This window comes from Lissotriton helveticus, chromosome 5_1 (genome assembly GCF_964261635.1).
Source record: "Lissotriton helveticus chromosome 5_1, aLisHel1.1, whole genome shotgun sequence".
NCBI lineage: Eukaryota > Metazoa > Chordata > Amphibia > Caudata > Salamandridae > Lissotriton > Lissotriton helveticus.
Window position 1 is genome coordinate 266,316,867 of NC_136065.1, and position 19,109 is coordinate 266,335,975.

Consider the following 19,109-nt stretch of genomic DNA (forward strand, 5'->3'; position numbering starts at 1 on the left):
TTAGGTTTTGGTGACCTGGTGGCTGGCATCAGGGTAGCTAGTAATCGTTTTCTTGGCCCAACCCTCCCATCCCTCTTTTTAAGAATTTTTGCTGGGTGGAGTCTTTGGGGTGAATGTATGATGACACAACGCATGCTTTTACAACGCATGCCATTACAACGCATTTTTCACAACGCAAAAACTATTACAACAAATGTTTTTACGACGCAATATAAATAGAATGCATTAATAGTGTCATCAAATCGCAAAAGAATACTACGCATACCATTACAACGCAAAAAAATATCTATTTTACATACATTTTGTAAAATAACTCCTGGCACGGGATTCAGGGAAAATAGGGGTTTTGGGTGGGTAAGTGTATTAAAATGTGGCACACTACTGAAAGCATAATTTTAAAAAAATTGCATTTTTTTTATTAATACTCGGGAATTAAAATTTGTACTTGAGTATTAATCGAGTAAATTAAAAAAAAAATGAAAAAACAACATTTTCAAAAACGAAAACATAAACTAATTTATTAACATAATAAATACATTTAGAAATTGATGTAAAACTTAGACTACAAAGAAAAGAATCGGAGTAGCTAAAACCGATCCACCATTTTATGAGCTTGCTCAACCACAAGTCCTACAACAGTTTTCATGACAAGAAATAGAACCTACAGCAAACAAAATGGAGGAGTAAAAACTGACGAACCCATTAAACAGTCACTTTATTAAAGATAAATTAAAGTATAAGTTCTCACATCAAACGATGATGAATCAAATTGAATATTTTTTCGAAAATAATGGTGAGACACAAAAAAAGTATAAATAAGGCTTGTACACCATTTTGAAATCAGTGGTCAACAGACTACCAGCGAGAGCAGACGCTTTTAACGCTACCTCTCACGCTCCCACAGAAACTAACACAGTGGAATAGCATTTCAACCATTCTCAAAAAGCAAGTAATTATAATACATTTCTAGTAAAATATTAACTTTAATTATTAAACCATAAAAAAATGATTATAATGAATATACATAATTTTTCAGTGTTTTGCAAACTTGATAGACATTTATCCGAATTGTCGAATATTGGAAAGCAATTAATAAAATTGTAAGTAAGTGAATTAATTAAATAAAATATAGGGTTGTTTAACTGAAAAAGTGACTTATTGTTCCCCAAATGAAGGAAAGTTTTCATTTTAACTTTTAAAATGAATCACAGTTGGAAGATAATTTAAAATCGTTTTCCCTATTAATTTACCTAAAAATGAATCATCTTTAAAATTCACTCAACAAATAAGACAATGTATGAAATGTGGTGAACCTATTATTATTGTAGTTTTTTTATGTCTTCCAAAGTGTTTTATTAAAATGCAATTAATGCTGCAAAAATTTAAATAATTTCCCGAAAAAAACAATAAATGTAAAACTAGCTAGGATTACAAATTATGAAACGTGTAACTTTATTGAATTGTTTTGTTTTTAAAAAATAGGTAAGAGTGTTGAATAATGCTGCTTTAATATATGATTTTCACAAAGAAAAGTATACAATAAAATTAAATATTATGAATGGCATTATTATTTTGTTTTTAAATACCTCTTAATATTTTTTAAAAAAATGCTAATTCCTATCACTTTTACTGATTTCCAGGGGAAATACAGAAAATATTTCTGAACATATCAATATAAAATGTGTTGAATAAACAACACCAATTACAAAGAACGAAATCTCTGTCCAAGGTAAATAAATTAATAATAAACAATTAATTTTTCAAATAATGCAGCAATTTATAAAAAGAAATTAGAAATTAAATCATGAACATTTCTGCAACTGTTTCTGAACAGTAACCTATATACTTTTTAGAAAAAAGTTTGTAAAATATTTGCTGTCAAAATTAAATTTTTTGAGAAACTGTAATACCTTGTTTCCTTGACATAATGCAATATTTTAATCCGATAAATAGGGATTTAATAAACTGAAAATTAATAGTCTATATATATTATATCCTTCTACAAATATCATCATTTACATCTGAGCTCAAGCAACAAAGAAAAAACACCAGCTTCAGAACACCTTCTAAAGAAAATCCCCAGCATCTTCAAAACATCCTAAAAAAATACTGAAGGTAAATAGATTTCATAAAAGAGAAGAACAATAATTTAACCCCTTTTTCTCCAGATAGAACAACATAGCAAAACAACACAATAAATTTAACCAAAAATTATCAAATTATCTTTCAGCACAACAAATTGAAAAGTCAACGAACAAGCAGTTCAACCTAATCCATCGTAACAAACCAGCATCCAACAAAAAAGGTGAAAAATACTTTTCCATATTTTACAAGGTATATTTCAAACAACTGGCAAAAATTAAAAAATGAGAAAATAAACCATGCAAACAGATAACGTTGAATATATGTTTTTTGAAACAACTGTACCAAAAGAAGCAGAACCCAAAAAATGATAACAAATGATATATTAATAATTCTTATCATTTCAGATAATGTCAACGAATAAGACAGGGGAGGAGTATCCCCAAAAGAACCATTGGAGGTTCAGAATGGGATGTCAAAAGAGGAAGCAAAAGAGCATTATCCTTTTGTTTAGAAACCACTCACTCACCAACCTGGTTGGTGACATGCTTCATCATTGGGGTCCACCCAGATGGCCGAGTGCCATCCGGGTGTGCTGCGATACCTGACTACAGTGGAGCTGGTTTTTGGTGTAGAGTGCAAAAAAAAGTGCCAGGGACGTGGATACCAGCATGGGTGTTTGCTGATATCAGGTGCGCTTGCTGGCCGTATAACGATAATAGGTGGTGCTATAATATAGCCATCAAACTATGTTCACTCATTCACACCGATAAATAAACGTGTGCGTGGTGGCTAGAAAAAAACATTTAGGGGTGTCACCTGATATCAGCAAACACCCATGCTGGTATCCAGGTCCCTGGCACATAATTTACCACTATTCAAATACAAATGGGATTCGCATGAAGCATGCATAATTATGAGAACCTACACTACGTTACAGGCATGTATACTACTTGTTTGTGATTGTTTTTATTTTCCTCCCACAGGTTTCTCTGTTTTTTCCTCACCCATTTAGGTTTTGAGGCAGCCTGCTGCACAATTTTGCAGTAAGGTACAAGGAATTTAGGACTGGGTACACGTTAGTGTGTGTACAACACACATTTTCCTATTTTGGTCCTGACAAAAACCTGGGAATACCATTACAGGTTGAAACATGTAGACCCATCATTTTATATATACATACACATAGATACTACTGGTCATTATAACCTGCCAGTATCTACACCTTGTTTTTATTATTGTCCAGTAACTTCTGAATAAAGTCTTTTCCACAAGTCATACCAGGACAATTTTTAACACCACTTTTTCTTGCACTCTATACCAAAAACCAGCTCCACTGTAGTCAAGTGTTGCAGCACACCCGGATGGCACTCGGCCATCTGGGTGGACCCCAATGATGAAGCATGTCACCAACCAGGTTGGTGAGTGAGGGGTTTCTAAAAAAAAGGATAATGCCCTTTTGCTTCCTCTTTTGACGTCCCATTCTGAACCTCCAATGGTTCTTTTGGTGATACTCCTCCTTTGTTTATACTAAATTCAGTCCTGGGGACTAGGAGTACTCTCCGTTCACTACGGTGAAAAATCCCTCACTCTCTCTTTTGTTGATACGAACGAATAAGACAGCCCATTACATTACCTCAAGCAAAGGAAACCGACTTCTGAAACATGCAGGGTACATGTATTGCAAGGAGAGAATAACAGAACCAAGGAGACATTGGCGATGTGTGCAATACTACTCAACCCATTGCACAGGCAGAGCGGTTACTCCGGGTGACACAGTTGTTAAAACAACAGAGCATAACTACTCTGCCTCTGCAATGGATATTGAGGTAAGAGAAACAATAAATGACATAAAATATATTGCAAGCACCTCCAATGACTCCTCTGGTTCCATTTTGAGGGAAGTTGCCCAGCATGTCCCTAGTCATGTTGCTAGCAGTATGCCCATCATACCCAATCTGAGACGAATTATACAATGTAAAAAACAGGCAAGTAACCCACAAAGAGTTACCCCTCAAACATACTCTGATATAATTATTCCTCCTGAACTCTCAGTTTCTATATCTAACAAACCTTTCTTACTGCATGCTAACAAAAACCCTCAAAAACGAATAATTATCTTTAGCACACCCCGTAATTTAGCAAAGTTAGAGAATAGTGATGTTTGGATGATGGATGGGACTTTTAAAAGCACACCACATCCAATAACCCAAATATACACTATTCGTGCTAAAATAAACAATACAGTAGTCCCTTTAGTATACAGTTTGCTACCTGATAAACAATCCACAACTTACACTGAACTTTTAACAGTGTTAAAATCCAAAACATCAAACAAAAGACCTAGGAAAATAATTATTGATTTTGAATTCGCAATGATAAATGTTATTACTAAAACGTACACAGATACCCAAATTCAAGGATGTTTTTTCCATTTTTCCCAGGCATTTTGGGGTAAAATACAAAAAACATCCTTAGTTGTGGATTACGTATCAGATAGCAATCTGCAATTCAAATTAAAAAAAACTAACTGCACTTTGCTTTCTTCCTCCTGATAGTGTAGATGAGTACTACACTGCAATTACAGAATCAGACTTTTACACATCAAACGAAGAAAAATCGGCACCCTTACTAAATTATTTTGAAGACACATGGAAAGGGCATCTAAGCAGGTAGGGTTGCAGGAGGAAGCCACGTTTCCATGTGGAGTGGTGGAACTGCTACTCGAGCTGCTTAGAGGGAGGAGCAAAGACAAACAATGCCATAGAGGGGGTATGCAACGGTTACCACGCATTTTTTACAACGCGGTACCGTTACCACGCTACTTTTACCACGCAAGTCGTTACCACGACTTGCGCTGGGGGGCGCTCCAGGATAGTAAATTGTTTAATTTACTATCCAACTCCTTCCCTAGAGTCCACGGGGACTGGAGTTGGAATAGTAAATTAAAAAATGTACTATCCAGCGCCCCTCCACGCAAGTCGTGGTAACGACTTGCGTGGTAAAAGTAGCGTTGTAACGTTACGCGTTGTAAAAGAACGCGTGGTACCGTCATACATCCCATAGAGGGATGGCACAACTCCTTCAACCACACAATTGGCAAACCTCACCCCAACTTTTATCATTTTTTGGAAACTTTGAGGAAGGAGCAAAGTTTCCAAGAAATGAGAATATCACAAGCATCAACAGGTAGTCTAAACCCACGCATTTCTAAAAGATCAAAATAAATGTCTGAAAGACTGTTGGGTGCAGTACAACAATTTTCGGTGTGTTTGGCTTCAGACTACCTGGATAATGTTGCACACATTCTACATTACTAACTCAACCTACACTATTACTTTCCTGTTTTGACCTAAAATATATAAATACAATTATTAAATTTTCATTTTCCAAAACTTTTTTTTCATAATTAAGGTCGGGTCGCCTTACCTTAGATGCCTTCTTTTTTCTTTATTTTTCTTTATTAATCCAATCCATAACCATGTTTTCCAAACTTCTTTTTAAATCCAAAATTAAATCCAGAAAAGGAATTCCCATTCGGAAAATCTTCTTTTTAAAAATCAAATTCCAAAAAGATAACCATTCCAGATATTTGGCACTCCATTCCAAAAATAATTCCCTTTTAGAAAGATCGATTTTCAACAAAACATTCCCAAAAATACATCTTCTCCAGATCCAAATTATCGGGAATCCATAAAAAAAAGATATAACGATCCATCTTCTTTCTTCGAAAATCCATCCAAACCTTCGAAATCCACAGTTAGTTTTAAAAAGCCAATAACTTTGATGTCTTCATCGATTCCAAAAACCCCAAAAAATCTATCTGGTTTCCAAAGAAAAAATCCATTCTTCTAAAATCGATCTTCAACATTCTCCAGTCTTTCGAAAACAAAATCTTTTTGCTTTTTTTCACTCAAAGTACATTATTTGCAGTTAATTGAACTTAGTTATTAATAATATACACTCACTTTTTTTAAAGATCAGTTAACACGTGAGCCGATTGGGCATACACTACCAACAAGATCGGGGACATGCAAAAAAAATACCAACAACACATGTAATTGTATCTAAACCGCCCTCTTCTCTCCTTGCAATAAATGTCACTCACACTATCATTCATAATAGTTTATGTTTTTAAAGTTTCTCACCTGAGCGTAGGTCTCCTTGCTTCTGCTCTGTTCTTCGACGCTCCTCAAAATGGCTACCTTCATGATTCACGTATATACGTATACGTCATCAAGAACTACAAAAAAAGAAAAAGGACAATTTATTTACAATTTCTTTTTTATATTAATTTATTTTATTAAAAATTGTTATATATGAATAAACGTTACCGATATGTTATCAAAATATTTTTTAATTTATTATAAATATGAAAATTTCAAATAAGATAGTTTTTTAAATAAAAGAAATTAAACATTCCCGCATAATATTTATTTTTTAAATATTATATTTAAAATGTACTACTTATATTTAATATATGTATTAAAGTTTTTAAAAAAATCTTACCTTTATTGTGCTCCATTAGGCTTCTTTTCCCTCCCGCGTTGCTCTTAAAATGACTTCAGATAAGATAGACGCTGCAATCACCTAGACATCTATGGAAATAAACAAGGACATTTCTTTACATTGAAATCGATGTAAAAGCGTGTTACTAACTATTTACTATTATTTTTTGAAAACATATTTTTAAACATTTCTTTTTTAAATAATTTTTAATACTGTTTTAAATTTAAAAAAATAATTATATTACTTTTAAAAAAATACTTAATTTATTTACTCTTAGGAGTATTAATTACTATTCATACTCTAGTAGGAGTGTAATGTTAGTGTAAGTTTAGAATAGTGTACGTGAAAAAATAAATAAGTCTTGGATAGTGTAGGTGTTAAAATAACTATTCTTTCTCCAAAGTTGGGTGTAATACTAGGGTAGATGTTTAAACTACTATTCGAACTCAAGGAGGGATGTAATAGTAGGGTAAGTGTTGAATAGAGTAGGGGTTAAAATTACTATTCTAACTCCAGGGTGGGTGTAATAGTAGGGTAAGTGTTGGATAGAGTAGGGGTTTCAATTACTATTCTAACTCCAGGGATGTGTAATAGTAGCGTAAGTGTTGGATAGTGTAGGGGTTAAAAGTACTATTCTAACTCCAGGGGGGTGTAATAGTAGAGTAAGTGTTGGATAGAGTAGGGGTTTAAAATTACTATTCGAACTCCAGGGGGGTGTAATAGTAGGGTAGGTGTTGGATAGTGTAAGGGATAAAATTACTATATTAACTCCAGGGGGGTGTAATAGTAGGGTAAGTGTTGGATAGTGTAGGGGTTAAAAGTACTATTCTAACTCCAGGGGGTGTAATAGTAGGGTAAGTGTTGGATAGAGTAGGGGTTTAAAATTACTATTTGAACTCCAGGGGGGTGTAATAGTAGGGTAAGTGTTGGATAGTGTAGGGGTTAAAATTACTATTCTAACTTCAGGGGGGTGTAAAAGTAGGGTAAGTGTAGGATAGTGTAGGGTTTAAAAGTACTATTCTAACAACCAGGGGGGTGTAATAGTAGGGTAAGTGTTGGATGGAGTAGTGGTTTAAAATTACTATTCTAACTCCAGGGGGTGTTATAGTAGGGTAAGTGTTGGATAGTTTAGGGGATAAAATTGCTATTCTAACTCCAGGGGGGTGTAATAGTAGGGTAGGTGTTGGATAGTGTAAGGGATAAAATTACTATTCTAACTCCAGGGGTGTGTAATAGTAGGGTAAGTGTAGGATAGTGTAGGGGTTAAAAGTACTATTCTAACTCCAGGGGGGTGTAATAGTAGGGTAAGTGTTGGATAGAGTAGGGGTTTTAAATTACTATTTGAACTCCAGGGGGGGTGTAATAGTAGGGTAAGTGTTGGATACTGTAGGTGTTAACATTACTATTCTAACTTCAGGGGGGTGTAATAGTAGGGTAAGTGTAGGATAGTTTAGGGTTTAAAAGTACTATTCTAACAACAAGGGGGGTGTAATAGTAGGGTAAGTGTTGGATAGAGTAGGGGTTTAAAATTACTATTCTAACTCAAGGGGGGTGTAATAGTAGGGTAAGTGTAGGGGTTAATATTACTATTCAAACTCCGGGGGGCTGTAATAGTAGGGTAAGTGTAGGATAGTGTAGGGGTTAAAAATACTGTTCTAACTCCAGGGGGTGTAATAGTAGGGTAAGTGTGGGATAGAGTAGAGGTTAAAATTACTATTCTAACTCCATGGGGGGTGTAATAGTAGGGTAAGTGTTGGATAGAGTATGGGTTTAAATTACTATTCCATCTCCAGGGGTTGTAATAGTAGGGTAAGTGTTGGATAGAGTAGGGGTTTAAATTACTGTTCTAACTCATTAAATTAATATTATTTAAATAACATACCTAATAGCAGGTTAAGTGTTGGATAGAGTAGGGTTTTAAATTATTATTATAACTTTTTAAAATAAAAATATTATTATTTAAATAACATACTTACCCATACTTACATTGTAATGTTATGCGTTGTAATAGCATCTGCATTGTAATAGCATGCGTTGTCATGGATATTGAGTGGTAAAAGTTTTGTTGTAATGGTAGTGCGTTGTGATAGTTGTGTTGTGATGGTTGTTTCCCTTTGGGGTTTATTCTTTGGTTTAGGCCAGGTTTGTGGAGACAGGTGCATAAGGGATCTTATGGAGGCTGTCGCTTGGAATAGGTGCTTGCGGGGTTTAGTAAAGTTGGCCAGGGTTGGCACATGTTTTTCGTTAAGTATTGGAAGTTTCTGAGCAGGGGTAGGAAAAGGGTAGGCAGGTATTCTATATTTCAGGATAGACGTTTGTTAGTTACAGTTGCAGGAAGGCAGGTAGGGAACAGGGTGTCCTTATTTTTTTAAGTTTTAACTGCAATACTGTGTAATGTTGTTGTTATGTTAATGCCAGGGTGGGGGAACTTTTGAGGGGATCGTAAGGATGGGGGGGATCAGGGGTCAGCTATTTGATGTATAGCGAGGCTTTAGTTTTGTAAGGCAGTTGCCTGTTAGTTATTTTGTAAGATGCACCTGTTTCAATAAAGTAACCTTTTTCACACATAAAATGGGTCTCGGTTTGGCTTGCCCCCCTCCCTCCAAAAAGGGGATGTGCCACAATGGAGAGGGTGAAGGGCTGCACAATGATGTGCCCTGGTCCCTGACCAGCACTGCCACTGAAACACCAAATCACAACACCCTTTCACTTTTTCAGGCCTTCAAGGATATCACAGAAAAAAAGGAAGGACAAGGTCACGCTTCATTTGAAGGGACAACAGGAAATCCTATCCTGATTGGTACAAGAAAACTGGAAGGGGAGGAGTCTTTCCTGGATACTACTCCTGCAAGGCCCTTAAATCCGAGTGCAAGAGACCAAGGGCGTGTGGGTGCTCAGGATTACACTGTGACTGGAGAACACTTGGGAACTGTCATGCTGTACGGAGTCCAGGGGAATGAAGACACTGACGTGAGGATCTGTGCACGACAGGAGGGCCGCCGGCAGCATTCTTCACCCAGCCCCGCCCCACTCGCTCAGGGACGTGACCGGTTGCTATTCCAGCCCGGGTGGATAGAGGGGGCCACACAATGGTCTACTTGGAGCCTAAGATAAGCCCATGTTGGAACTTCAGTGTTAGCGGAGGGGGAGGCGGAGTGTCATAAATTACGGCCGCGTTTTCTTTTCTTCTTTTGTTAGGTTTCTCATGCTGCATGAAACTCCTTCACTCGTCCTAAAACTGTCAAGCCACGGTAAAGATTGGGAATCTCTTCTGAGATTAGTAGGAGCTGGCGATTCATCCCGCTCTAAAGCAGCACCTTTGGCTACCCCCCCTTACTCACTTGACCTGGATGGAAATCGAGCCGGGCCATCAAAGACTAAAAGAACCATGTAGCTTGCAAGAAAGACCAAGGGCTTGTTAAAAAAAGAAGATTCCTTTTTTCCCTTCTTTTCCTACTTTTTTCTCTCTTTTTTTACTCTCAGTTGGGCACTACCATTTTGTTACTTCGTCATGACTACAGAGAAATCAAACCCCTCACATCCCAGCAACCCCACAAGAGACGTATACCCAGAAAAAAAAGGGTACCTGTATTAGCGTTAATCTGGGGCAAAGTATAGGAATCTTACCTGTGGCTTGTTTCCTTGTTCCGGGGGTACTGGTGGACAAGACCTCCAATTGTTCTAGATGGAAAGAAAAAAGAGAACAGAAGACTTGAGAATTTCTTCAATCTAAAAATAACTGTCCAACTAAATCCCTACTTCCAAAACTCTACGATCTGTTTTGTCAATCGAATGCCAAGCAACAAGAACTTAACTCTGCTTTACCACTCTTTAATCTATCACTCAATGCAAGCCCGCTGTATATCACTGTAGTGTACGGCACCACACTCTATACCACTGCAATATACGCCCCTGTACTGCATCCTAATTCAATCTATGCCACTCCACTCTATACCCTTCGACTGTATGCCTCTACGATATACCTGATTCCACTTTACTCTCCTCCACTATACCACAATTTACTGTACCATAGTAGTCTTTACACCCCTCTCCTCCAGTATATTGTCCCATATTCCACTTAACAGTATTTCACAAAACTAAAGTGGATGACTATTTCAAATTTGTCAATAACATTAGAAAAACCATTGTAATCCCCAAAAAGAACAAAGGTTAAAGATAAGTTATAGTTAGGAAAACTTTACTTATGCTTCCTACACAAATCCAACTAAAACTCCACAAACATTAGCCATTCTAAAGTTATAGTTATACTTTTTATTTATTGTTTATGCACCACTTTCAGTAAATGTCATACTTATAACTCACATTTATACTTATGCACCACCTTAAAATTCAAATAACTACCTCAATCATCACTCTACATTAACTAACCTTGTCACTGTACCATGCATTGTACCATGCACTATGTGCTGCCACATTATATAATGTCAGATGTCATACCTGTTTTTATAAATGCAATCATTTCACATGCTTTAAAGTTTTTAATATGCAATGGTATAAGTAGTGCATAAAGCAGCGATGTGTTAAATTTAAAGGTAGTGTGGGGAGTGAGGTGTGAACACTCTGTACGGAGGTGCACAAGTTACATGAATTTTAAGGTGATGTGTATAGTATAAATGTAAGTTATGAGTATAAAATATTAATTTGAAAGTGGTGCATAAATGAAAAATTAAAAATATAACCATAACTTCAGAATGTCTAATGTCTGTGTAGTTTAAGTTGGGTTTGTATATCAAACATAAAGGTTTCCTAACTATAACTTATCTTTAATCTTTTGGTTTTTTTGTGATTATATAAATAACTTTGTTGCTTACGAGAGCCTCAAATGATAGGGATCGTTTTTACATTCATACGTAATTATGTACAGTTGAGTAGCCCATATCATGCACTTTATAAGTTATGTAGCTAATATCCTTAGCACAATTTAGGTGATGTAGGGGTATCATGAGACAACAAGAATGAAGGAAGGAGGAATCCAAATATCCTTGAGGCATGAGGAACAAGGGAGTGTGGATGCATAAGTATCCATCTTGTCCTTGCAGGAGATGAGGTCGTTGATACAGTCCGTGTTCTTAGGAGCAGGATCCTTCACTCACCTCATAGCAACTCTGCACTGTGCATAAAGAATGGCCAGTCCTGTGAACCTTCTCGACTGTCTGGGAATGCTTTTGACATACGCCAAGAACATCTGGAGCGTGAGGGAGCCAAATATCTATGATTATCGATTTGTAGAGTGCGAAGATAGGTGGGCAGGACCACATTAGAATAGTCAGGCACTAGGATGATATTTGGGACAGCTCACATCTGCGACAAGGCCTTTAGCATACACTGGTACAGGAGTGGAATATAACATATGTAGATGTTGAAAATGAATGACTCTATGCCTGCTGTTCAGTGCTTTTTGCGGAATTTACTGACAGCAGTATTTGCATATGGTATCATTAAGAGATAGGTTCAGGTTTCGCTCCCATTTCGCTCTCGATAATGATTCAGGGCCATTTGATGACCCTGCTGCTGCATTATAGAGTCTAGTAATTAAACCCCGAATACCGAATACTGAATACCGAGAGCAGGGCGAGAGTGAAAGTAGGCGATAGAATGTCAAACAGCTTGCTGCTGGAGAGAGGGACTAGGCAGGGATGACCCCTCTCACCACTGATAGTTCCACTGATTATAGAACCGCTGTCGCAATTTTATGCACCGGCACACAAAGAGCGGTTTAATGTTAGGAGGTCAACGGACAATGACCTTATTTTATGCAGAAGATATATTGTTAACACGGAGAAACCCAGTGACTACATGGCCTGCGGTATACAGTACTGGCTCATGTGGAAGAGCACTCTGGGCTCCTACTAAATGCATATGTTCTATGCTGGCACCAGTGCAGGTGTGCGCAATACACGCATCTCCACACTAAGGTTGCAATGGGAGGATGACTTGGATGGTGACCGGACAACTATAATGGAAAATTGCAGAAAGTTATACTAAACGCCCGACTGAAACTCATACACAACAATGCAAGGATGCCTGCGCCATGGGAAGATTTTTTTTTGCAGGAAGGGGTACCTTCCTGCACAAAAACAAAGACTAAAGGCTTTTTCCTCTTTCAATGCGTGCTGTAGAATGCAGCACGTATTGAAAGAAGAAAAAACTATAATGGAAAATTGCAGAAAAGTTATACTAAACGCCCGACTGAAACTCATACACAACAATGCAGGCACAGGGACTAAATCACGCCACAGTGGCTGCATAAAATAACCCCCTCCAAACCAGACTGGAGTCTCAAAACAAAAATAACAGAGGAAACCTTTCTTCACATGCGGTGGGCATGCCCAGGCAGGAATGCCTTTTGGGGTGAGATAATTCAGACACTAGGGGGCAGATCTACAAGAAAGTGCTGCAGCATGGCACCGCAAGCCCTTTGGCTGCGCTGCGCTGAGACACTTTCAGAGCACAGGAATGCGACATATCTACAATGATATGCCGCATTCCTGTGCTCTCCCCTGCGCTGGTGCAGAAACAGCTGCCAAGCGCCGGCACCCTTGCACATGGAGCAAGGATGCCTGCGCCATGGGGAGATTTTTTTGTGCAGGAAGGGGTACCTTCCTGCACAAAAAAAAATCACTAAAGATTTTTTCCTCTTTCAATGCGTGCTGTAGAATGCAGCACGCATTGAAAGAGGAAAAAACTAGGAGAAATGAAAACATTTCTCCTCGTTGCGCCTCGCTACGCCACCTCTAGGGTGGCATAGCATTCAGACGCATCTCCAGTTTTACGATTTCTCGTAAATCTGGAGATGTGTCTTGTTCCATGGGTGTTGCGTGGGAACACCCACAGCAACACCCATGGAACGCCCCTTCACTGCGAAGTGCTGCATGTGAAGGGGCCGTATTTACAAGGAGTGGAAAAGTCACGCACAGTGACTTTTCCTCTCCTTGTATTGTAAATATTGTAAATCTGCCCCTAGGAATATTAACTGACAAACAGCTGCAACCAACGGTTCAAATATGCTTATTGGGCTTATGACATGTACTAAGCATATCAAATAAGCAGAGAAGGTATTAAAATTTGGCCTCACCATGGCAAAAAAGTGTGTGACCTTGAGATGGGTGACCAAACCATTGCCCACGCCAAAACAATGGCTAAGGGAATTCACGAGGTTGGTGCGAGCTGAATGTGGGGTACCTTTTAAAGACTGGTCTGTAACGTAGTTGAACAGGGAGGAAATGTGGATGGGACTTAGGGAGGTTAGATTACAGCAAGAAATGGAGGGCCCTGAGCCAGGACAAAGTGCGGATCAACTGGATGTTTGATATACGGCAAATGTGGTAAAGTTGTAGATGTATTACACCTGGAAACGATGATACCAGTTATTTTATTTAACCCCTTCCCCGCGCCGTGAATTCTGCCGGGGCACGGGGGGGGCTAGTGGGTGAGTGCGGCGCTTCCATGCTCATAATGGAACCACGCCGTCATGGGTGGCGTGTGCACATGACGGCGTGGTTCCGTCATGACCACGCCCACTCATCAATTTGCCTGCACAGGCGGTGAATCAGTGCCGCATGGGCAGAGCGGCCGCAGCATGATGGAACCACACCGCCATGAGCACATGCTGCCTGTGGCTCATGACGACATGGTTTCATTATAAGCACGCAAGGGGTTAAGCAACCTTAATGTCATGTATAGACTGATACCTAATAACTTATGCTGTGACTTACAGCTCTTTGACTGATTGGGGGGAGTGGGGTTGGGAAGTATGGGACAGTAGTTCAACTGGATTGTTATTCTGTTATGAAAATCAATAAAGATTTATTTTTTTTAAACCAAAGAGATGCTGAGGAAAAGGACAAGGTCGAGGCTGCGAAGGTGAGTGTATGGTTTGGGAAGTGTGTTTAGTAGGTTTGTGGCGTTCTTTTAATACGCCATCCATTGGGGTGGTTCTCTCACTCTGTTTAAACGTTTTGAGTGTCAGGCATTTAATATCAATCAACAGATCTTCAATGGTCTTAATATCTAAGGATGCTAATTGCTGTTGTACTTTTGGTTCACAGGACAACGGCAGAATATGGTTATTGTGAATTGGGGGCCAAGGGGAGAAGAATTCTTTTCACACCTACATGATATATTAAAGAGTATCATGCATGGGAATGTCCATTCAATGGTATCAGAGTAATTGGTTTGTGGATTTATGGTCCTGGATGGAAAAGTGATCACTGGAGTGGCACCTGCCATTTCTTGCTTACTAATATGTGAGGGGAGATGAAATGTTGGGTGACTCCAGTGAAAGAAATATTTGGCTTGGGACACTGAGTAATAATACTATAAATTGTAGGCAGCTATTCAACCCCTAGAGTAAGAGTGTATCCATGTGGCCCACCTTATTCTAGGCTTTATATTGGTCTACACAACTGCTATTGGGGTAGAGTAGCTGAATCCACACTAAGAGGTATTTTCTGAATCTCATCTAGAAAAGTGTCTAAAAAATGCACGTCATTGAAAGTGAGTCAAATGCTTTCTGAGCAGCAGGGAGCTCCGGATCCACTTGATGCACTAGTGCAAAGACGGAAATAAGTTACATACCTGTAACTCAGGTCCTCCAGCATTGTTATCTTTCATAGGCTCACATGCTTGAATAATTCCAGTCGTCAGGCTGGGAACCCCTGGTATTTTCCCACAGCAGTACATACTTAACGTATAACATACCATCATAAACCAACAGCCATCTTTTGCAACTCATCCTCATCTATTTACGATCTAAACTCCAGCCCATCAAAATGCTCAACCTCCAGCTGATTGCCCACTGAAGCTTCCAACCGTAAGATTTTCGAAACCGCTAAATCCTACTTATTTCTCCGCACACTTAAAAGTCTCATCCAAAGGGAGGTGGGAGGGCTGCATGTGAATCTCTGAAAGCTACCATAAATGAGGTTTAACATACGCAAACACATTTCTCAAAACTGCCTCTCGCGTCAATGCACTTGCAAGTCCACACAATAATGCTTTACAAAAGCATGTGTTGTCTTCCATGTTGCTGCTTTACAAATATTCTCCAATGACATTCCTGCAAAGTAAGCCGTTGACGTTGCCATTGCTCTAGTTGAATGTGCCCTGACTCTCCTTGGCAGTGGCCTGTTCATCAACGTTTGTGCTGCAGCAATACATGTCCCAATCCACCTTCCTATTGTCTGTTTGGGTACTGCCTTTTCTTTGTGTCCCAAACAATATACAACAAACAGTCGATCCATCTGTCATATGTCTTTGGTAGCTGGCAAATAAAACTTTAGACACTGTTTAATGTCCCAAGAATGTAACGCCTCTTCTGCTGCTGTTGCAGGATTTTCAAAACATTTTGGTAATGTTATCTTCCTTCTTACATGAAAAACAGTTGGTACAAACTTTGGGATTGTCATAAGCATCACATTCTCTTTTCTAAACTTTAAATATGGTTATCTGCAACTTAAAGCCTGCTTTTGCAAATAAAAAAACGGTCTTTCATATTAAATGCATTAATGATGCTCTGTGTATTTGTTCAAACTGAGCTTTTAGCAATCCTGCCAAGAGTGTATTAAGCTCCCATTCAGGTGCTAATCTTTGTACTGGAGGAAATTCTTTAAACAAACCTTTCATACGTTCTTCGACTATCCTTTGTGAATATATGGAAATTGTATTTGGCCGCCTTAGAAATCGTGAGAGTGCTGCCAGGTGAACCTTCATTGAGCCATACATTAACCTAGACTTAACTGAATGTAACAAGTAAGGCAAGAATTTTTGATCTTCCAAGCGTATTGGATCTAACTGTTGATCACGTCCCCAAATCAGAAACTGTTTCCACTTAATATCATGGGTTCTGGCTGTTGAAAGAGACATTGTTTTCTTCTGTATTTCTCTGCAATCTTCTGGCAATCTCAAATGTCTGAATTTTTAGTCTTCAAAAGCCATGCCTTCAAATATAACGACTCTGACTGGGATGGAACACTTGACCCTTGTCCTTGCAAAGCAGGTCGGCCTTCACTCTGAACCGTAGCGGCCTGCTGACAGACATCTCCAACAGGTCCGTATAGCAATGTTGCCATGGCCACACTGATGTCACAAGAATTACCATGCAACTCTTTTGCTTCATTTTGCACAATACCCTCGCTCACTACGGTATCGGTGGAAATGCATAAATTAATTTCCCTTTCCAATTAATTGTGACTGCATTGCCTCGAGTCCCAGATTAATACCACCTGCTCGCAAATTTCTTGCACTTTCTGTTCAGATTCGTGAAATAGATCGCTCAGTTGTTGTGAGTTTATTTCCCATTTCTGAGTTTTGAAACACTGCCTGCTCAAATGATCTGTCTGCTCGTTATTTAGCTAATGAACATGCTCTGCTATCAATGACACCTTGTTGGTAATGGCCCATTCCCAAACCTTTTGTGTTTTCATTGACAGGATCAGCGATCTCATTCCTCCTTGTTTTTTATGTAATACATCATAGTCGTGTTGTCAGTTCTCACCATCTCATGACTTCCTTACTACCCGCTGTAAAGCTTCCAATGCCAATCTCACAGCCCTGAGCTCCTGCACATTTATGTGTAATTTTTTCTCTTCCTTCGACCAAACACCATAAACTACTCTGTTTGCTACATGTGCTACTGGCCTATCATTGAAGCATCCACAGTCGGATATCTTTATGGTCTCTATATTTGCAAACTTTGTCATTTGAATACATTGTTGCTTCTCATCCCCTATTGAAATGCTTCTTTCATACTTTTAGTTGCAATGACTACATTGTCCCAATCTCCATTCTGTTGTTGCCACTGTCTAGCTAACTCTTCTTGAAACGCCCTCATTCATGGCCTGCACTGGGGCATCAACAGAATACATGACAATATTGGGGCATATTATCAAGGGGGTTTATCTCCGCTTTTTTGGCTTTAAAAGCCAAGAAAGCGGAGATAAAATGATCTCCCTATTACCTAGCTGTCGCTAACACCACTTAGTGACAGCTAGTAGGAGATAGCGACGATCTTGGGCCCCACTTTGCATATCAGTGATATTTATCACTAATGACATGCAAAGTGGGCGTGCCAAGATGTTAGGGACTGGAAACAGTCGCTAACATCGCTATCTCCTATTACCAACTTTTGGAGATATTCGCGCTAAGCGCGAATATCTCCAAAAGCTAACACCTGCCCTGAGCAGTTCTTAGCCATGTTATCCAATGGGAGGTGGATAACATGGCTAAGAGCATTAGCTCGGTAATGCATGAATATCGCTGACTTTTCAGCAATATTCATGCATTGCGGCCATTTTTTATCGATTTTGCGATAAACCTTGATAATAGCAAGGTTTATCTGCGATAATTTCTGGCGATGCTTAGCGTTAAAAAATTTGTTGCTAAGCATCATTAGCGATAAATATCGCTTAACGTTGGTAATATGCCCCATTGTTCCTAACACTGCCTTCATTAGTCTTACTGTCACCCTTACTTTCTTCGCCAGGGACCTCACTTGAGTCATTAATTCTCTTCCTCTTTGCTCTGCCGAGTACGCCAGTTCCTTCATTCTTGTCGACTTGGTATTTATTGCAAGTCCTAAAAACAAAAGAACTTTTTGAGTGATCTCCATTACCTCCTTGTTTCGGCTCCCTGTCAGGCTTTATCATCCAATTCCAATCGTCCAGGTATGGATACACCACATCCCCTTTCCTTCTTGTATGGGCTGCCACAGGAGCCATGCATTTAGTGAAGATCAGAGGGTTGACCTCAGACCAAAGGATAGGTCCTTGAACTGGCAGTGTTGCCCTGCCACCATGAATCAGAGATGCTCCCTATGATTCTTGTGAATTGGTATATTGAAATACGCATCTTCCATATCTATGAAATTGAGAAAAACTCCTTTTCTTAGGAAACCCAAGATCCCCTGAAATGTGACCATATGGAAACTTTGTTGTTTTATATATTTATATAATTCTCCTAAATTCCATATCAGCCGCCACTCTCCTGATTTCTTTAATGTGAGAAACAACCATAAATAAAATCCCTCACACATTTCTTCCATCTGCAGCATCTCTTTTTGCTCTTTTCTTGAATATTTTCGATGTATCCTTTCATAACTCTCCTAAATGCTTGTGCCTTTCCTTTCTTGGAAGTTTAGTTGATGGCTCCTCCACACATTCCAGAACATGTCCCTGTCTTGCAACATCTAACACCCATTTGTCTGTTGATACTTGCTGCCATTCCTTGAAATAAAACTGCACACACACACCCCTCTCCCACCCCCATACCCCTCGACTGGCAACTGAACATCAAGAACTTCAATTTTAACAAAGTGATGACTTTTCGCTTTTGCTCTCATACCTGGAAGGCTGGTTCCCCTTCTTGCCCAGCTTTGATTCGGCTTGTACTGTAGCCTTGTCCTCCCAGTCTCTATTGTCTATTTTGTTGTCTGTATGAACTGTACTGTCCGTAGGTTGCATTCTGCCTGTAGGGATAAGAATAGGATCCCCATTGCCCTT